Raw genomic sequence first — 13,688 nt, 5'->3', positions numbered from 1 at the left:
ACTTGAACTTCCACTTGAGAAGACGTTACATTACAGTGCACATGTGCACATGTGAGACAAAATGGCTTGAGCAAGCCATGCAAGACATCACAACACTCGGTCCATTGTGGTGAGACCAACTCTTTGACATGCTTGTGATTGTGAAGGTGCTGAGATGATGTCAATATTGGTTGTCCGTGATGGTGAGAATGTGCTCTATGGTGACATCTTGCTGAAGTGAACTCTTGCCTCTGTTGCATCATGGTGCATTGGTGTGGCTCCTCCATCCAACTCCTCCATTAACATGTTCATGGTCTTCTTGTGTGTAGCTGAATCAGCAACACATTGATGCATAGTGTTCTTGTTGATCTTCTAGTGTGTGTTGGTGGTCATGCACATCAACTGTCAACTGCATGTTCAACTCTGGTCAGACTTGCTTCTTGTCTTTTCCTTAGTGAGTGTGCCAAATGGGTTAGATCACATGCCTGCACACAATGACATGCATGCTTCCCAATTCCCTTGCATGTGATTAACAACACTTCTCAACATGTCTTCTCCATGCCAACTGCTGGGATGGATCTATAAATTGTATGAGTGTAGTTTCATCCGTGAGTACATGTTGAGCCCACTGCTGTACCTATTCTTACTACAACTCATTCTCTCACCTATGTAGCTCCTGTTCTTCCTTGTGTTGCTTCTTTAGCACATGAAACTCCTTCTCTGTTCCCTTCTTTGTCTTCATGCGACATTCATGCGCATCGTCACCTCATAGCCTGAGTGTCCAAAGTTGCTTTCATCACCAGTGGATCAACTTTAGCTTGCAACTTTGTTTTGCCTCTGTGTTGTCAACAACCTTCCTCTTGTGTTCGTTGTATCTAGTGTATTTCCTTCAACTGTTGTTCATGGTGCTACTTGCTATGATGATGTTGTTGTCATATCTTGATGTCCTTTTCTACCAACAACTTGATATCTTTGTGGGTAGGAAAGTTCATAGACACTTGATCGACTACATCTTGAAGTGTGCTCTAAACAGTGTCTTCTACTCAGCTCTCTTAGAAACCATTTTAATTGGGCTACTGAGAGGTAGATGAACACCTACGATACCTGGAGACATGGAAACACTCATGGAAATAAATATGTCAGTGGAAAACCAAAACGAAATTGAGAATTGACTTGCAACATACCTATGTGACTGATCATGAAGGTCACGCAATTTTAGCTGGGAGGTCAGGAGACTGACTACCAAAACGTCGCAAGGCACATTCTAGACTTTTAGGAGGCTAACTAATTACTAGAAATGTGCAATGTAGAGTCCATTTGGGGCTGCCGAGGACTAAAGCTGTGCAATGAACAATTTCAGTCAGCAATGACATGCAACTAGCAAACTGCATTGCACAATTTTTGGGGCCAACAGGACATTGCCTCTAAGAATTGAGCAATGAAAGTCTAGAGGTCAATTTCTAGCTATACTTGTGTAATTTATGGAGGGAAGGCATAGTCTCTGCTTCCGAAAATGTGCAATGCTGGCCGGGCAAGGCATGGTCTGGGCCAAGGTAGCCATGTCTGGTCGACGGGTGACTGAAAACATGAGAAGTCTGAATTCAATGTGATATGAGTGCAAACAAGAGTGAATGATCATTCATGCAAAAATAAAGTTTAGGATTCAGAAAATAGGAAACCATGCATGCGTGTCAAGCGAGTTGCTGCAATGGTGACCCTCTGTGCAAAAAAATGCCATGGATGCAATAGTCGTGAGATGCAAATGAAAACTAAAACGGTGCTAGTACAAGCTAGTATGCATGCAAATGATAGCAAACATTCACTAACATCAAGAGGACATCATTCATATGAAGAAAAACACGAAAAGTTCCAAAGATGAGACGCAAGTCATGAGCAACGGGCTTATCCAAGACAGCTGAGTTGAATGTGCCAACGACTCCTAAATGCAATGTAAGATGTCAGATATGCAAGGTCGATGTAAGGAATGAGCTATGTAGTGTCTAGTTGATGAGTTTTGATAAGATCAAGGTTGTGATGCGCATGCCACAAATCTAGGAAGAGCGACACTTGGTGGGAAGTCTCTGAAATGATTCTTGCATGTAACCTCCAACTGCTAAAAATAGATCCCTAAATCAGGGGATGCCTTTGCATGCTGCCTTGAAAGGAGCATCCCATGCATGCAAATCAATTTTTCTCTATCTCGGAGGGAACCAGACAACTAAATTGCACATGCAACAATTTTCTTAGCTAGGAGGAAAAAATGCGCATTTCTGGAAGGGACTGGGTTGGCTGCCGAGAGGGATTACACAATTTATGGGAAGAGAAACTAACTACTACCAAGGATTTCACAATTTCTGGGATGAGCAGTCCTACTGGGAGGAATTGCACAATTTTTCTAGTGAACAGTGATAGGTAGATTTGCGCATTTCTAGAGTTGAGCAAGCTACGAGATAGAATTGCTAATTTCTGGAGGTAAGGCTAGTTTCCCTCCATAATTGGGCAATTTCTTCAGGGAGCTTCTTAGCCTATAGTTGGACCAAGTCTAGTGAAATAGCCTGTGAGTGGGATGTAGCGAGATTTGATGGATAGGCTGTCATTCTGCAAGAAAATCATTGAAGCTTGTGTACTTGACAAGACAAGACATGTTGCTGTGAAAGGTTGGCAGGGAGTCTCTAAAATGAAGTTAAGGAAAAATTTTGGAGGGTGGTTATATCTACAAAAGCACTTGGCGAGGCACTGGTAGAACCCCAGCTTTCTGAATGGACCTTGTTCATGAAAAGTAAGTCTAACACCTCTGGAAGTATGGTTCAGTTCTCATTTCATCTTGGTTTCTAGACTGCTTGCTTGTAAGATGTTTTGATTGTGGTTGAGGAGTATATGATGAAAAACAAGTACAGTCGTCAAAGTCTTAGTTTCATCTCTAGTGTTGCTTCACTACCAGCGGGGCTGGACAGTACCTTGGTGGACTCATGCATGAGCACAAGCATGGCTCCAATGCCAGTGAGCCTGGTCAGTACCCCGGCGGAGTTACTTACATCACCTCTCTCCATACGAAGCCTTTCTCTTCTTTTGCCTTATTCATTTTTCATTTTTTTCAAACTTTTTTCACTTTTTAATTTTTTTAATTTTTCATCTTCATAATTGTGCATAGAACTTATTCATTTCATAAGCGGAAGAGAGATCCCGAATTATTGAGAGAGAAAGAGGTTGTTCCTTCAGAGAAGTAGTTTATGTATACCTCTGACGTGATTTTTATGCTTTTCCCCCTCACCTTACTCTACTTAACTAATCTGACAAGGAATAACCCAAAAAAAACTGACTAGAGTAGGCGATACCAGTTAGTGGGCAAGCGTTGTGTTTTCACCAAGGTTCAATTCAAACAACACATATTTTCCATTGATGTATCATGGACTAAAGACAACAAGTTCTTACATAAGAAAGCAGACAACGCATAACAAAATGTTAATAGTTGTACAAGTCCTCTTGTAATTTACCCAAGTTGTTTCAAGAGTCGCACAGGGTCCATGCAAAACTAACCTATGGACAATAGCAAGAAAACAAACCAAAAAGCAAAGAACAAAGGAGAATCAAATGCGGAAGCAAAGCGAGTAAGAAAACAAACGAGAAAACAAACAAACACATAAAGAAAGAAGAAAACATGCATGCAAGAAAACAACTCAAAAGAAAACACTACTCCTACACCTGATCTAACAGTGCATGGGTCATCTCACGTGAAGTGATACTTCCAATGCAGCCACCAACACATTGGTTGACCCATGTTGGTGAAGGCATGATTTGCGAACATCACAGTTTCCTAAACCAGTAAGCATGAAACATATAACGATGAATATGGACACACTCCGAGCTTACAAGTGACCACAAAACAAGGATGAGTGAAAGTGCATGACATGCACTGTGTGAACTGCCATGGTGTTGTGCTACACTCCATGCAGATGTTGAGTTTATGCATTCTCTTGATAGTGACATGCAAGAAAACGTGACAATGGTAGACTACTTACGTTGTGTATGTGTGCTTGCTATGTAAGATTCCTCCAATGCATGAGCGATAGGATTGTGTAGTTTGAGTGGAGGAAGCGAAATCTGGGTGTTTTTTTGATATTCAATGCAAAGAAAAGAGTGATGAGGAGCCTTGAGTGTTTCAACAATTTCTTGAAGGAAGTGAAACCAACATCAGGACAGCGAGGGTCTGACATAACCATCAACTCGGGCTGAAGTGCCTTGACAGTTTGCAGGGTTTCGACTTCATTGATAGATAGATCATCGTAGGCTAGTGTCTCAGATAGATTAACAATGACTGAATAAAAATCATGGTTAGATGAAGAAGTAGAGAGATCACGACAACCGAGATCAAACAATTTAGAATGTTTGTCAACATCCTTATGATTTGATGAATCGGGCAAAGGGGTAGATGAGAAGCAAAGATGTTAACCCTATGTTTTCTTAGAAATGACAGATGATAGATTGGACAGGTTTCTAGAGGAAGATCTGTCCTCTCCACATTGTAATGACAGACTCATATTCGACGTGTCTTGTGAATGATCGAAACCAGAAAAATCCAGAAATGAGTTTTCAGAGGGGAAATCAGGAGTGGAAGAATCACAAGGAATGTTGGGATAAAGTGGATGAGGCACGAGTTGAAGGGAGTCATCATTCACCGTGGGTCCTTCATTAGATTCCCACACACACTCATGAATGATGACACAGGGTGGCTGCATTACACCAACTATGTCAACAACTTTATTCTCATTCATAGCAGGTGAGGAGTCTGGAATGGAAGAACACAAGATAGTACAATCTAAAGGGTCAATAGAATGCGGGGATGGAGGTTGACGGAATGAATCCACGTGAAAACCAACAGGCTGGCGAGCCAAATCTACACAAATCTCAAGAGCAGGAAGGGTGGGAAGATACGATAGTTCAACAAATGTGTGTGCATGTTCTCCCACAACACTTCATGGTGGTGGAGTTGTTTCATGAGGTGAAGGCAGGTAGTCACTTATGACAGCAACTATGCCTGCCTGTGATTGCACAACTCCATCACCAGAGTGTGCTAAGTAGGGTTTGAATATGCGAAGAAGATATTCAAATATCCCATAAGGATATTACCAATCAATATCATCTTTGGGAAATCAGTATGCAAGATTACAAAAGCATGTGTAAAACTAATCAACGGATTCATCAGGCGCTTTTCATAATTTCATAATTTCTTGATCAAGTGTTTTATGGTTAAAGAGATTGAAATCATGTTCTATCTCTATGACTAGATGAGCAAGAGAATGAATATATTTTTCGAGCAGTGTGGCACACCAGTGCATTGGGTGCCCTTGAAATGTGTAGATGAACAATGCGTAGATCATGTATTCTTCAAAGAATCCATGTCTTTTGCATGAGCCTAGAACGTTGACCGTGTGCCTTACCAAGGCTATGTAACCTCCACCATCAAAAGTGTTATGAGAAAATCTATTCGAGAGCTGTTCTAAGATGCTAAAATCGTTTTCATATGCCATACATTCTGGAAGAGAAGTGCAGTAGTGAACGATGATAGATGTGTAGAGATTTAAAACATATGTGAGGACTCAGCTTGTCATCTGGCCCTCCTTCTACCACCATAATTTTTTTCGATTTCGGACCTACCAACATGTCAAGGGGATCTCCCCAGTAAGAAGTCCCAATTAGACCTCAGACCGTTTGGTGTAGGAGTCCCGACAGTGGATCATAAAGTAATGTCTTGACCAAAATGTCTCACAGAGGCAAGTAAGATAACTCTGTCAGCAGCGAGGGTGTGACTGATGCAGTGAGTCAAGGAAGGTGTATGAGAGGTTCTAACACTTAGAAGGGAGATGAAGGTGAAGGTGAGTTCCAGGTTGAAAGGGATCAGTCCCAACTCAGCTAGGAACACACAATACAAAAGGACATACATAGCTTCGGTGGAGCAGTCCACTTGGAGGTGACAATCACATCATATAAGGTAAGATAACACGTACAACACTCACGGATTAGTCCAAGACGAGTGCGATAGTAGTTACAACAAGTTTCATGTGAAAGGTCTGTCTGATGCCTCGAAGAGCAGTCGACACGGATGGTGAAAACATTAACAAAATATACAACACATTAACAACAGGATTCATATAATTGCATAGAAATTAGTTCATACGCAAGTACATAAGTTAAACAACATATATTATTAAGGGAATCGGAGCTGTCCAACTACAATAACAACATATCCATGAAAATGTGCTAGCTCTTATTATATAAAGAAGTTTAAGTCACAATCATATAGTACATCGATGCAAACCTTCTAGCCCGAAAAATGAAACATTACAGCCACATCCACCTACTCCTCCAGAGAGATGAACTAGCTACGTGTAGTGGAGAAGCCAAGGCGCATTACAATATTTTCCAAGCTCTTTCCATGATAGTCTTTTCAGAAGCTTGGCTGACCAAAATCCTATACAATGAGTTATGAGGGACTATTTATAGCGAAGGGTGAGGTGACCCTTGACACTCCCCTTTGTGACAATTCAACTATCCTCATGACTCTTCACCTACTCTATGACTGTTACATCCAACTATTGACACTTGAATTACACTTGACATGACTCAACATTACAATGCACATGTACTCGTGTGAGGCAACATGGCTTGAGCAAGCGATGCAAGATATCACTCACACATGTTTTGTTGTGATGAGAAAAACTTTTTGACATGCTTTTGATGGTGAAGATGGTGAGTTGATGCCAAGCTTGGTCTGCCATGATCGTGTCCATGCATCTCATGGTGACATCTTGCTGAAGTGAACTCTTGCCTCCATTGCAATTGGTGCATTGGTTCGACCCCTTCATCCAACTCATCTTCTAACATGTGCGTGGTCTTCTTAGGTGCATCTAAACTAGAAACACATTGATGCATAGTGTCTATGTTGATCTTCAAGTGTGTGCCTTTGTTCACGCGCATCAACTTGCCAAAGTACATGTTCAACTCCAGTTGGACTTGCTTCTTTTGTTTGCCTTCGTGAGTGTGTTGAATGGGTTATATTGCATGCATGCGCTCAACGACAAGAATGTTGCTAAATCACTTCCATGTGAACAACAACACTGCTCACCATGTCTACTTCATGTCAGCTGCTGGGATGGATATTTAACTTGTATGGTCGTAGTTTCATTAGTGACTACATATTGTGCCCATTGTTATTCATGTTCTTGTTGCAACTCATTCATCTGTTGGTGTAGCTTCATGTCCTTCCTAAGTTGTTGCTTCAGCATATGCAACTCCTTCTTTGTTCCATTCTTTGTCTTCACGTGATCTTCATGTCGCGTCGCCACCTCATAGCCTGAGTCTCCAAAGTTGTTTTGATCATCGATGTATCTACTTGAGCTTGTAACCTTGTTCTGCCTCTGTGTTGTCCACAACTCTCCTCTTCCATTCATTCCATTTGGTATGTTATCTTCAATTGTTGTTCATGATGCTTCTCACTGTGATTTTGTTGTTGTCATATCTTGATGTTCTTATCTATGAACAACTTGATGTCTTTGTGGGTAAGTAAGTCCATGGACACTTGATTTACTACATCCCTCAGCGTGCTCTGAATAGTGTCTCCGTCTCTGCCCTCCTAGAAACCATTGTACATGTACTGGTGAGAGGCAGATGAACACTTGTGATACCTGGATACATGGTAACATTCATGGTAAGCAATCTATCAGTTGAAAACCAAAATGAACATGAGAATTGACTTGTAACATACTTGGGATAATGATCATGAAGGTTGCGCAATTTTGGCTAGTTGGTCGGGAGACTGACTGCCAAGAGTGCACAAAGCACAGTCCCGACAGCTAAGAGACTGAATCACTACTGGAATTGTTTAATGCACAATCCAGTCAAGTTGTTGAGTGCTGGGATTGCACAATGTGCAATTCCAGTTTGGAAGGATTGCTGGCCCAGGGAAAGATTTGTGTAATTTCTTGGGCCAAGTAGCCACTGTCCTCCAGAAATGTGCAAAATATTCCTGGAGGCTAGTATTGGGCACAAATTTGAAAATCTAGAGAGGAGGGTGAGCCTTCCTTTCCCAAATTGCGTAATGCAACCTTGGTGAAGGCAGAGCCCTGGCCAAGGTTGGCTCGACTCACCGACGAGAAACTGAAAGAAAGTAAGTCAATGAATGCATGGTAACACTAAGTAATAGCAGAAGTAATTAACAGTGCATGCAAAACATGAATGGAATATTCAGCAAACAAAGCAACATGCTTGTGGGTGAGGCAATTCGATGGTTGGGTGAACGTCTATGCAAAATAGTTTCATGCATGTGACAACAATGAGATAGAAAGAAAAATTGAAACAGAGCTAGAACAAGCTAGTATACATGTAAATGAAAGAAAGGGTTCAATTTAATCAAGAAAACAATACTCATACAAGCAAAAACCCAAAAAGCGAGAGAAATGCAACACAAGGCATGGGAAGTGGGCTTACCCAAAAACAGTTGAGCTAAATGTGTGAACTGCTCCTAGATGTGATGTGGGATGTTAGAGCTACAAGGTTGATGTGAGGAATGAGCTCTTCAACATACGGTTGATTAGTTTTTATAACATCGAGGTTGTGACACGTATGCCACAAATATAGGGAAAGTGACACTTGGTGGGAGGTTTCTAAATTTCTCCTTGCATGTAACCTCCAACTTCTAAACATAGATTCCTAAGACAAGGGATTCCTTTGCATGATGCCTTAGGAGAAGTGGCCTATGCATGCAAGTTTGTTTTTCTTGGTCCCGGAGGGAACTGGTCAAATCAGTTGCACATGAAAGAGGCTTTTCGACTACTTGAAGGAAATTCGCATTTCTAGCTACGAGCTAGGCTAACTGCCTAGGAAATTTGTGAAATTTCTAGATAGAGCATCTGAGTGCTACCCAGATTTGTACAAATTTGAGGGTGAGTAGCCCAACTAGGGAAATTTGCGCAAAATCCTACCGGGAGTGTTAACTGATAGGATTACGCAATCCTGGGGCCCAGCAAACTGTCAGACAAGATTGCATAATTTCTGGAGGGAAGACTGGTTGCCCTCTAGAAATGTGCAATTTTCAAGGGGAAGTTGCTCAACCTGTAGCTGGATCAAGTCCAAGTGAGCAGCCTGTTAGTGCCTAAATCTACGTCGGGCTTAAGGAGGGCAGGTCTACGGTAACATCAAACCATGCTTAACCTGGTAGCTAGCCCTACCAGGTCAGGAGAGGGCTCTCTCCTTGTCAATCTCAATTAGAATATGGAAACTAGGGCCTGAGATGACTGGTAATAAATGTTGATTTTAGGCTAGGTATATTAGGTCAGAGGATTTTGTTTGATTTTTATGGTTGGTTTCTGGATCAAATGAAGATGACAACTTTGTGTCCAGGAAATCAACTCAGATTTGCAGGAGATTCTATGGGGCAAGGTAGGTAGGTTTTTTGGCACTCTGAATTGGGTTTGATGGTAAGTCTAAGAGTAGTGACGAGTTGGAGTGGGCATGCAAAGTTCATGAGTCCTCCTCAAATAGTAGAAAACATTAAAAACTAAATGTATCCTCAAGGCAGAGCATTGAATATCAATGCATTCCACCTATTTATCTTGACTCATTTAGTTATGAAGAAAGAAATGGATGCTGGCACATATAGACCTAAGAAAAACTAAATAACAAAGGAAGAAACAATGCCAAGACACATTACCACAAGAATCCCACAAAATGCTGCAAAAGCTTGGTTCATTTCCTTGCCAAACCACAAATTGATTTACAATGAAGCTCAAAGCATGCACAAGAGTCCAACCTTTACAAATGACGAAGAAAGTACATGATATAGGCATAAAACCACCTATGCTAGCCATCAAGGGTTGAATCCATGATTCAAGGAGCTGTTTCAACAACATCTAAACTAGGAACTAGAAAACAGGTAGTGAAACAGCTTGCCTCTAAAACTATGGAAACTGATTCATTCAACCTCAAACCACCTCTAACTGATGTATCTACCCCCTCAAGTAATTTTTAATCAAATTTACATCATATTACATCATTTACCATCACAAATTTACTAAGGAGAAAAGAAAAAGTCAATTGATAGTCAAACTGTGTGAAATTCTAAGTTTTTAGGCAAAATTGGCAAAAATTTGCTTGATGCACAATGCCCTAAGCCTGATGTGCAATGCCGCTTCAAGGATGCTTTTCAAGGCCCTCTACTTCACCAAATAAGGTCCAAGATAGCTTGTTGGAAAGATTTGTCTGTCTGTTTTTTGGAACACTTTGAATTTTCTAATTTGGAGTCCATTTTCCACTTCAAAAATCATTTCTTCCAAGACTAGTTCCCGTGGGGCCAAAACGTGGCAGCGAGGGCATTGTTTAGGTTTTTTTTCCCTTTAGGTGACCCAGATATCCTGCAAATTTTATGAAAATTTTTGGGTTTCATTGTTTTTCAATGAGGAATCCAAAACTGCAAGCCATTTGGGAAAATACCAATCCAACTCAATGTGGAGTGCTAGTGGCACTGCACATCAGCTAAACATTCCTGTGTTATTAACTACAAAATTGTAAAATGAAAAAAAATTATTCAAATTTATTCAAATTTAGTAAGAGGCAAGATTATTAACTACTTTGATGAGCTAATGAAGCTTCAACCAAGATTTTAAGTTTATCTTGTTCTTTCTTGGCCCTCAAGGCTCTCTTTAACTGAGCTTTTAGCCTGTTTACCCTTGTCTTGCAAATCTTATTCTGAGCTAAGTAATGATAAGCCATATAGCACAACATTTACTTTTCTTTGTTAGCTTTGTCAATCATATTCTCAAGGTGATTTTTCACCCTTTCCAACCATGATTCTCCATCAACCTCAGTTTCTTGCTCAACAGATGTCATCTTGATTTTTCTTCTCTTGCCACTTGCCTATTTTCTCTAATCATTTGCAGCTCCATAATAGCTCACTTATCTTCTAGTTTCTTGTTTTCCTTCTCATGAAAGTTGATTATCCATTTGGTGTTGGAAATAATACTAAGAAGTGGGGGGTGGTGAATCAGTATTAGAAAATCAATAATCTTTTCATTTCCATTATCAGATTCATATATGCTACTTCAGTAAGGAAACCCACGTGTATACACAACTGTGTTTAATGCAACTAGCATATATCCAGTAAACTTATAATTCAATTAGTTGATCTTCAATGAGTGCATTAGAACATTATTAACCATATGAAAAGTAAACAGGTGTAGTAAAAAAGAACAGATCATCACACATAAGAAGCACAGATGAACAGCATGATATAAGGTGGAAACCCAATGTGGGTGAAAACCACCTGCCGCAATTCGTCTCTATCTTCTTTTAATAAGAAATTTCCTTTTACAATATTTCTGTACTGGTGCAGTCTTATACTAGTACACAGGCTTCTACCTACAGAAGGCTACAACCTTCTCTCATTCTCCAGCTTCTCCTAGAAGGGAGCTACAACCCGTAGCTGATGTACTAGTACATAAGCTCCAACCTACAGAAGACTACAACCTTCTCTCATTCTCGAGTTTCTCCTGGAAGGGAGCTACAACCCCCTTAGCTTTTGTACTAACTGATGTACTAGTACATGGGTGCTAACGTACAAAACGCTGCAACCTGAAATATAAAATCTCATAATGTATATGCTACTTCACTATGTCAAACCAGCGTGTATACACCCTTTCACTAGAGAGAACCCGCATACAGATATGAAAATAATTACTTATACCTTCGCTGCAATTTTCAACTTTAGATATATCGAGAACATAAGATATAAAATATGCATCAGTATTTAGATCTATTCATAAACATACCATATAATGATAATGAATTTTTGTCTTCATGATCCGATTCATCAACCTTTATCAACCACATAGGTTCCTCCTTAGTTCAGATCAAGCAAAGCGTCACAAACCCAAAACTAGCATATTAGATCTCACACTTCACCAAATATTCATCACTTGCACACTTTCACTTCTTGGCCTAATGATCTTCTCCTTATATAGGTTTAGGATTCTCTCAATGACATGGTCCACAACCACGTAGAACCAATACCTTTGACCCAATACCTGGGGTCAACACTTCAAACCAAATACCATGGACCAATAGCAAAAACCATGGACCAAATACCACGGACCAAAACTTAGTTTTCCAACATGTACGCACCTTTATTTTTGGGAACCTGCGTGTGCATGTATACACACCTTTTTTTCTTATAACTCGTGTGCATACGCACTTTCATCAAGCTTAACCTGTGTATACCTCTTTCTGATCATTAACTCTTTGCTCTTGACCTGTTGCACTATGATCTGTCATTTGAGTGAGTTGCCATCAAGGACAACACTTGTATCATACTTGTATCATAATGCCAACATTTGGCCCTCTCAAGGTCAAGTGATAAGGCTTGGATTTCATCCTCCTTCTCTTTGTTAATCATATCCTTGAGTTTTGAGCTTTGAGAGCCCAAAGCAGTGACATCCTCCTCAATCAAAGCAAAATCCATGTCTTGCCCTTCAGTAGGGCCCTCTTCATGCATATGTTGCTTTCCTTTGTCTCTGCCCTATATCTGTTTAGATGGAGAAGAAGAGAAAGCCCCTTTCAACCCCGGTGAAGATAGCATTTGCTTGTGGTCAGGTCAAGAAAATGAGACCCCTTCCACCCCTGGTGGAGATAGTACTTGTTTGGCAGCTACAAAAAGCATTCTAGTGCCTCTTTCATAAGTAACAAACACAGGAACATGAGTCTCTTGTATTTTAATTTCAGGCTCTTTTTGTTGCGTGGAAGTTTCACCTTCCTCTTGACGATCTAAAAATATTTGATGCCCCTTGAAGCATTCATGAGCAATGAAAGTTTCCCAAGACACTCCCAACTGAGTGAGCTGATACAAAACAACAATTTTGATGATAGAAAAATGATAAATACTACTGAGCTGTTGTGGATATGGTTTTGTTTTTGTAATCACTGTCATCCTCTCTATATTTTTACATATGAAATAAGGAATACTCATCTTTCTGACTCTAGTGAAGTGCATAAGCAATCTAATGTGGTAGGCATAAAGTCTAGAGAACCTACCCTCACACGTAAAGTATTTGATGATAAGCTTCATGAGTGGAACATACCGGTCCTCCATGAATTTGAAAGGAAACAACCTGCTAAGTTTACCATAGTATTTGGCCTCGATATAAGGTTCATAATGTTGTTTACTAATATTTTTCCTTTTGTTCCACTTTTCCACTACATCTGGCATTCTTGTAGCTTCTGCAATGATAGCTAGTGAAAGAGTGAAATTGAACCCAGCGAGATACACCACATTATTTTCCATGTTTATCACAAACTTCCTTGCTAATTCATGGTGATATTTAACCCTCTGAACCATTTCACAAAACTCAAAACAGGACTGATATCTGAAACATGTGGTGGCTAGAGGGCAAGCAAGGAGTTCACTCGTGCTAATAGGTTCCTCCCTAATGATTTTTCCACCCTTGTGAGGTTTCCTGGACTGCACATTTCTTTCCCTTGAGCTATCACTAAGTGTATCTTCTTCAAAACTTGATTCACTACTTCTTTCCATGATGCTTGTCTTAATGATGCAATGTGATGATGATATGGTGGACAATGATAATGGGTGGGGACAAAGAAGATGAGTATGAAGAGATTTTGCAGGGAACAATAGCAATGAAGTGGAGTAGGGGAATGAAGGGAAA

Source organism: Pinus tabuliformis, chromosome 2_2 (assembly GCF_031772625.1).
Source record: "Pinus tabuliformis cultivar Carrire ecotype Pingquan chromosome 2_2, CPIR1, whole genome shotgun sequence".
NCBI classification, from domain to species: Eukaryota; Viridiplantae; Streptophyta; class Pinopsida; order Pinales; family Pinaceae; genus Pinus; species Pinus tabuliformis.
Note: the sequence above shows the minus strand (reverse complement) of the source record.